This window comes from Cupressus sempervirens, chromosome 1 (assembly GCF_028749045.1).
Source record: "Cupressus sempervirens isolate cs-2001-9-10 chromosome 1, ASM2874904v1, whole genome shotgun sequence".
In the NCBI taxonomy this organism is placed as follows: domain Eukaryota; kingdom Viridiplantae; phylum Streptophyta; class Pinopsida; order Cupressales; family Cupressaceae; genus Cupressus; species Cupressus sempervirens.
The window spans coordinates 678239135-678248422 of record NC_143118.1 but is presented as its reverse complement, the minus strand read 5'-3'; the positions used below and the strand labels follow the sequence as shown (position 1 = coordinate 678248422).

At 29.8% G+C, this 9288-nt stretch overlaps 1 non-coding gene across 1 annotated transcript; it reads right to left on the bottom strand.

Annotated features, from left to right (window-relative positions):
* Positions 1-277: 277 nt before the first annotated feature.
* On the bottom strand, positions 278-372 carry TRNAY-GUA (transfer RNA tyrosine (anticodon GUA)). The gene is made up of 2 exons: positions 336-372; positions 278-313 (listed from the first exon to the last, which is right to left on the bottom strand). It is a non-coding gene; the product is annotated as a tRNA-Tyr (tRNA).
* Positions 373-9288: the final 8916 nt, after the last annotated feature.

The following is a 9288-nucleotide window of genomic DNA, read 5'->3' as shown; positions in this document are numbered from 1 at the left end:
TTTTGTGACAGATATTATATGAGAGCTATAAATTTTTTTTTTTTAAATGTATTGAGAAGGAAGAGTATATAAAAAAAATTGAGAATTTTGTGAGAGATATTATATGAGAACTATGAAATAAAATAAAATGGGTACTGAGAAAGAAAAGTATATACAAAATATTGACAAGTCCGAAATTAAAAAGGTATTGAGAAGGGAAAGTATATACAAAAACATTGACAAAGTCGGAAATTAAAAAGTTTTGAGAAGGGAAAAGTATATACAAAATATTGACAAGTTCGATCTGCCGGAATCGAACCAGCGACCTAAGGATTCCTTAGGGATTTTGATTCCCGCTACAGTCCTCCGCTCTGCCAACTGAGCTAAGATCGGACAATTTTAAATTGGCTTACGGAAATATGTTTTACTGACTTACCATTTAAGAAATTAGCGTTAACTACCTTTCATCCCATTTCAAAGCGATATAGCTTCTCTAGATGACTCATTTTTCATAACAAGCAAGTTGGATAAATGAAATTACAAGCTGATTGTTGTATACAGTCATTTGGTACTGAAATGGCATCGTCTGCACATTTAAAAGTGGATTATTAAAAATAATTCAGTGGTTTGAGGTTTAGCCACGCTAGATGATTATTAAAACAAATGATGATAAGAATTGGGCAACTGTTATAGATTTTGGCATTTTGTTCTCTCCTTTTCCATTGAAGAAAAGACGGACAGCTACTCCTAGCTCTCCAGTGGCGGAAATAGTCACTATAGCATTCTTTTATTGGTGTCATAGAGGACGCTCACAATGCATAGTTTTTAACAGATCTTTTGTGCATTTATAGTACTAGGACGCGTATCATTAAAAATCAAATGATAATTTTAATTGTGAAATTCTAGTATATTTTACACATTTCAGAAAGTAAATATTGTATGGAGGATAACAAAGTTCTTATGATCACTGTATTTAATGACATTAATCAATAATTGAACAACTTTGTCTAATGATCAAGGGAATGGCAAGCATAGAGCCGTCGGTGGAAGGGCGGGATGATAGCCCAAGTTCAAATTTGAATGGTCTAAGTGGGAAGAATGAAGGTTGTTGGTGGTTCAAGAACTCTACTAGAGAACATTGTCTGGCTAGGCACGAACGGCTTAAACATCACACACTAATGCTTCATTCTTAGAGTAAAAGTGTTTAATAGTCAAAGTTTGACTTATTTTTCCAAGCTTAATTTCTTGGTTAGTGTGTGATGTTTAAGACGGGCTGGCAAGGCACCGACTACGGTGCAACATATTTGCACCAGGCCCACGAGCCATTTACATGCCCATCCCATACATGGCATGACATATGACCTGACATGAATACAGATTGTTGATCCGCTTTTTACTGTTAATTAAATGTGCACAGGCAAACTTCATACTTTTATAAAATTTGCTTTTGTTATAGTAGTGTTTCTTGTTTTTTAATATTCAGATAATAGATTATTTTGTTTAGTTTTATATTAATTTGAATAGTAAGTTTTGATTTTTAATTAAATTTATCACTATTAAATATAAATTTTAGGTAGGTAAGTTTAAATGTATATATTAAATACAATATATTTAAATTTATTTTATGTATAATTTGCTAAATCTATTATTGCAAAATATTTAGTTTTAATCTTGACGTTAGATTTTTTTCAAATGTTATTTTTACTAGATATTGTTTAATATATCATGTTGTATTGTAGTTGATTTTTTTTAATCTAATAAAGAATATTTTAAATAATTTAATAATAATTTATAATAAATATATTTAACTATCTAATTTTTTATTTTTTTTAAAATAGTATCTTTGTATGATAATATATAAAAACTACTTTAAATTGTTTTAAGAATAAAAATGAATATTTTCTTAAAAGACTTTTAAAAATACTATGGATTGAATCATTAATTAAAGATTTTTTTTTTTTTTTTTTAATTCTAATAAAATTTTAAAAAATAGAAGTGAGATCAAATGAGAGATCTATTAAATTTTATTTGTGTATATTATGCTAATATAATTATAATAATAATAGATATGTCTTTCATATTGATTTTTTTAATTCATAAAAGACTTATGCTATTGTATTATTTCAAATATTTTACACACACACACACACACAGATATATATATATAAAATTTAAGAGTGATTTATTTAACTTTGAGTGTTTAATAATTAATATTTAATGTTATAATATAACAATATTTTTTACTATATATTTAAGATGACAATTATTTTAATTTATTAAAAAGCTTTCTAATTTGTATCAAAAAAATAATATTATCTTCTATATTATAATATATATAAACTATTTTAAATTGTTTTAAGAAAAAAAATGAATATTTTCTTAAAAGACTTTTAAAAATACTATGATTGAATAATCAATTAAAGATTACTTTATTTTTTTTTAAAATTCATAATAAAATTTTTAAAAATAGAAGTGAGATCAAATGAGAGATCTATTAAATTTTATTTGTGTATATTACACTAACATAATTATAATAGATATGTCTTCCATATTGATTTTTTTAATTCGTAAAAGACTTATGTTATTTTCTTATGTCAAATATTTTGCAAATTTTTTTTTTCTATATTGATTTTTTTTTTCATTTAAGAATAATTTACTTAACTTTGAGTATTTAATAATTTATAATTTTACGTTATAATTATTAATAACAATATTTTAAAGATATATTTAAGATAAGAATTATTTTAATTTATTAAAAAGCTTTTTAAATTTTTATAATTTTAATAATTTTAATTAAATTATTAATTATTAATATTAATATTTTTTTAAATATAAATTACATAAATATATTTATTATAAACTATTATAAAGTTATTTAAAATATTTTTTTATTACTATCAAGATAAAATAATTTTTTTACTACCATATAGTAAAAATAACATTTGAAAAAAATCTAACATCAAGATTAAAACTAAATATTTTGCAATAATAGATTTAGCAAATTATGCATAAAATAAATTTAAATATATTGTATTTAATATATACATTTAAATTTACCTACCTAAAATTTATATTTAATAGCGATAAATTTAATTAAAAATCAAAACTTACTATTCAAATTAATATAAAACTAAAAAAAAATCTATTACCAAATATTCAAACAAAATATTCAAAAACAAGAAACACTACTATAAGATGACAAAAGTAAATTTTATAAAAGTATGAAGTTTGCCTATGCACATTTAATTAACAGTAAAAAGAGGATCAACAATATGTATTCATGTTGGGTCATACATCATGCCATGCATGGGATGAGCATGTAAATGGCTTGTGGGCCCAATGCAAATATGGTGCACCATAGCCGGTGCCTGCCAAAATGGGAGGTTTAGAATAGGTCATTGCCATCAATTAAAAAAGAACGTAAGGGAATCCACTATTTAATGCTCTATTTGATGTGTTTGTGAAATGTAGAAGCATAGACATCTCTCATGAAATGCTACATGGTTGTAGCATAAGCAAAAATTACTTGTGTCAAAAAGGAATTAGAAACTTCTAACCAAGTGTGGTTGGTAGGTATAAACTTAGACTCGATAGCCTTTGGGAAACAGAGAGCTTGGGAATAGAGTATGAACTTCCATCATAGAGACGTTGTATCTGCAACTACAATGGGAGGTGTGTAAGATTATACAAGGCAAGTGAACTATTTGACAGAATGCCTCAAAGAAATTTGTTTACATCTGAATGCACTTTCTTGGATGATATTAACGAAATGGAATAGTGGTATCTTCACAAAGATTTAAAAAATCTAACAATGGTTTATAAAATACTATGGTTGCAGGTTATGGCTGTTCTATTTGTAGGAGTTGGATAATTCAATCTTTTTTATTAAGCTTCTCGAATAGTGTGGATGTAACATTTATATTAAGATTTATTAGAAAAATAAATTCCTAACAGAATCTTCAAATTAATTAATCTAGAAAGATATAATAAATAGTAAAGGAAAAGTTGAGGTGGATGATTAATTACATACAATTCAGATATTACTCAAACAAAATAACTATCGAACTAAATTTGGTATTTTAAATGGATATTCTAAGTAGGAGGCTTACATCCTCAAACTCATTACTATGTGAAAAAACTAGTAAAGAATTTATGATTGAAGAAAATTGTAAAGTTTTGTTTTCTTTTATGATTTATTTTTCTATTAGATATAAGTAAAAGTCACTTAACAGTTCATAACAACATAATAAAGTTTTCGAACTAAAGTATCAAGTTTACGATCTTCAATCTGTACATATCCTCACTAAAATATCGAACCAAGAAAAAAGGACAAAGCCGTATTAACTATCAATATATGAACCTCAGCACTTCATCCATGTTGTCCATGGAAGAGGTCCCTCAGTCCACTTGAGCCTCAAGTCACCATCCCTGATCACAATGTTCAGATCTTTCATAACTTACTACCATGGAAGTGCTAGGGAAAGAGGGATAGTAGTTATCATTATACAAGGGGTTCCTCCTTCATTGAAATCATCCACATTTTCAGTAAACACTATTATATTGTTTGTTTTAGTGTTGTCTTCCAAAAATTTAACAAATTTTCCCAGCTTGGTCCCACTAGTATTGGTCCTGCCAACATTAGAGTTGATGCTTGCTTGATTCACTATTTTACTCTATCTGTTCAGCTCCTGGAGTTCCTTTACCAACTTGATTTGTTCCAACATTTCTTTAAGGATGCCCTCCAATGTAAATGTCTCATTGATTTATGCTTTAACTTCAAATTGGATGTACTCATCCTTAAGCACCATAGATCATTCACTAGTTGCCCTTAATGCTTGTCTTTCCTTCACTTTGTAGATAATAGTAACCTGCAAAATTCATTTATGCATAATTAGTCTCCATAGACTCAGTAAGGATTCTACTCCTATCTTTAAATACGTCATCATTCCTAATTAACTACATAGACCAAAGCAAGTAAAAAGAAAAAATAGCCCATAATCTATTAAGATGCTTTGGGAGACCAGGAATAGAGCCTGTATTAGCATAAAAGGTGAGAATATTAGAGTTTGATTGGATTCCAAACTAGTTCTAAACCCCTTTGACAAAGCTACATTTGGATAGTAGGTGAGACAAAGTTTCAAACATAAAGAATAGGGGAGAGGAACACCATTAACATTATTCAAGGGTAATCAATGGAGCAAGGCTTGCCAAATAAAGCATTGAATCTTAGGTTCAACATTCCTATGCCAAATAGAGGAAAAGTGTTTGGACCAGCATCGGGGTTCAAGGTTACATAACCACTTAGTCTTGAGGTATTAAAAAATAGAATTTTTGTTTGACAGTAGGTTGTACAGGTATTTAGCCTTGGTGGAGAAGAGGCACGAGTCATCTAGCCAGGCAAGGAGAGGAAGTCTATCAATCTCATCACCATAATTTTGAGGAAGCTTAGCACACTACCAAGCCCTTTTGAGGATAACAAACATTCTTTTTTGTGAGGGGTTAAAAGCATGTACTTTTCTATGAGATCCTTGAATGAATGGATTCCTATTTTGTCCCATGCCCTAGTTGAGCATCCTTGTAGGAAGGCTAAAGGTTTACCTTTTCTTTCAAAATTCCACCAAGGGGATTTCCCCCCACAAATCTTGTCTTGGTAGTTTGATATCTCACCCCTATAATACATTGTCTTACTTTCTCCCATGCCTTCAAGATAGCTTTAAATAATGTTGACCCTTTCACCTTAATCTTCCATCTACCTAAGAGTAGCTCATGGATATTTAAACCTTTCCAAGATTTTCCCACATAGAGAGTGCCTTGAGCAATTTTGTGTCTAATTAGGACCTTCCAAAGTTTATTTCATTTTTTGGATCTGGCAATCTATTTGGCAGCAAGAGCTATGCCTTGCAACCTTAGATCTTTCAAAGCCAATCCTCCTATCTCCTTCCTCATAGAGCACCAACTTCATTTAACAACATGTCTCTTCCTACTCCCTTTACCATCTGACATTAAGAAGTTTTTAATCACTTTGTGAATATAGTTAATATGATTTGATTGAAGAGCCATGTAGAAGAGTAATAAACAATACATGTTCATAACACTTTCTGAAAAACTTGTGTTCTTCTAGGAAGGGATAAAAAGTTGTTGTTCCATCTACTGAGCTTGTGTTCAATATTTTCTCAACTCATTTCGACATAGTATTTAGGTTGGGGGATATAGAGAATGGTATCCTCAGATATCTAACTATATGTGTTGTTCCACCCCAAGAGAATCCAAATTTACAATACCATGACGAAGGCTACTCTGTCGAACCTAGCATAATGGATTTAGCAATAGGCACTTTGCAACTTGAAGCATTGCAAAAAAAGTTCAATTTCGTTGAAAGGTTGGTGACATTGATTTTAGACAACTCAAAGAGAAGTGAAGTATCATCAACAAACTATACATTATTGATTTCTTCATGGCTAGGTAAAGTTATTCCTTTAACTTAAGGGGATAGAGAGTTATCTCTAAGAATATAGTGATGCTATCAACAATAATGACAAATAAGGAAGGGGCTAATGGACACTGTTGTCTTATAGGTCTAGAAAGGAAAATGGAATCTTAACTTAATCCATTGACCTCCACTATTGCATAGGCATATGCCAATATTGTAAATACCATCTTGATAAAGTATGCAGGGAATGCCAAACATTCTAACATCAACCTTATAAATTTTCATTCTATCCTATCATATGTTTTTTCATAATCTATGAGTAACATGGCTTCTTGTTGACTAGAATTCTTAGCCCACTCCATTGTTTCCCAGTAGGTAATAAAATTCTCTAGAATATACCTCCCCTTTACAAATCTAGCTTGAGTATGATTACCAACATAGGGTAAAATCTCTTTGAGCTAAAGAGCCAATATCTTTTCCAGTATCTTATAAGAGACATTAAGGACCATGATAGGACAATAGTTCTTAATTAGGATCTTGTCCCCATCTTTTGGAATGAGTTTGATTAATCTAGATTTAACCTCATTCCCTAGCAATCCATCCTCAATGCCTTCTTAATACAAATTAAACGATATTGCCAAATCTAGTCTATGTGGGTTTTATTAAATTTCACACAAATTCCATCTAGCCCCAGGGCCTTGTCATTATTCATCTGTGATATAGACATCACAATATCTTCTTTAGAAATCGATTCATCTAGCATAGCCTTGTCTTTCTCTGTCATCTTTCTTGGAATTAGTTTCCTAATTCTATTTCTTTCACTTTTCACTACAACATTTTGGGTCAAATTGCGATGATAGTGTAATTTGTGGTGACTTTCATGTTTTTATTTTGCAATTATCCCCAATGTCATTGCAATACAGACATTGGTGTCATAATTGAGACGCCCAACTTAGTATAAACAAAACAAAAAAAAGCATGACATAAATCATTCTCCTTTTGTTTTGATTGTGGAGAGCTACATGCGAAAGAGGTTGGAGATCTCTGAATGAGGGTGGATATTGTTGTGCCCTTTCTTTGCATTTCATTGCCATGCCCTTGTGATCTCTATGATTTTTTTGTTGTGCACTTTCTCTTCGATTTCATTATCATGCCCTTGCTCTATGATTTCATTGTCGTGCCATGCCCTTGCTTTGCAATTTTCTTCAAGGGATATATAAATATTCTTTTCTTTTCCTTTTAAACATGTATCTCTTTATATTTCCTTCTAAACATGTATATCTCATAGATCTCTTTTAAGGTGTTTATTACATCTTAGCACAATAGAAAACTGATCTAGCTGCATGCATATTCTAGAATCCAAATAATAAACAATAAAACTCATCAACCCTTGCTAAGTGAACTGTGACTTACCTCAAGATCAAAAATAATGTAGACCAAGAAAAATGGGCAGAGTTCACAAGAAATTTTACAAAAACATATCATAGAAAATATTTTTAGAACTTCATACTATGATATATAAGTCTTTGATGCCCCTTATATTTTTTGTAGCCTTCAATTTGCACTCATATACTTCATATGCTCAATTCATTACAACTTCATACCCATGGATGTGATACAATACATTATATATATATATATATATATATATATATATATATATATATATAATCCAATTAACTACTCACTGGAGTCGACTACAAGACCAAATTAATTGTAGTTCACAAAGTCAGCCCAACTGTTGTAATTCAAGTTCCAATAATAGACTTGGTGATGTTCTGACACTTGACAACCATTGTCAACTCTTGACAACCTTTGGCACTCAGTTGATGTTGAAGCTCGGTCTATACTGATCACTTTCAAGTAGTTAGAACTCGGTCAACATGTGTGACTCGGTGAACACTGAGAAACTCCGTAGACACAGCTATGCTTGAGTTAAACAACAAGTTGTCTTTGATGCTCAGTGGATATTGTGTAGCTCAACACGGTAGCAAGTAAGACACTTTGTTAACACTATTGGATGAGTGATAAGCTTGGTAGCAATTGTAGAGCTCAATAGCAATGTAACCATTTGACTAAGTGTTGAGTCATTGCTAGACAAATTGACCTTAATGTCAACAATATTTATGTGTATATATACATATACACATGTGCATATATATATATATAAATACATACATGCATACATAAATGCATGTATACACATGGTATATACATACATATATATATATATATATACATACATACATACATACATACATGATACATATATGTATACATTTATGATATATATACATACATATACATGATATGTATATACATACATACATGATATATACATGTATACATATACATGATATATATGCATACATACGGAAAACATATATAAAATGAAACTAAAAACATATAAAATGAAACTAAAAATGTATAAAATGAAACTAAAAACGTATAAAATGAAAGTAAAATCATCTAAAATGTGTAAAAAGATGGGAAACTATACCTTTTTTGAAGTCTGATAGTTTTGGATGCCCCTCTCTATGCTTCCAATCGAAACTATTTTTAGGCCCACTATCCAAAATGACATGTAGGGTCACAGTGAAACTATTTACAATTCTATTTTATTGTTAGTTTTGATCAAAATTTTATTAACTAGTTTCAATTAAACTAGCAAGCCTAAGATTGGGGTTAACAAACCTGGGCCAGGCTTGGTAGTTTCGATTGAAACTACGTGGCACAAATAATTTTCATAGAAACTTGCATTTTTTTTAGTTTCGATAGAAACTAAATTGTTTCTATCGAAACTTTAAAAATACTTTCTATCAAAACTAAGAAATCAAAAATTCATAGTTTTGAGATTTTGGAGGAATTTCTTCTTCTAA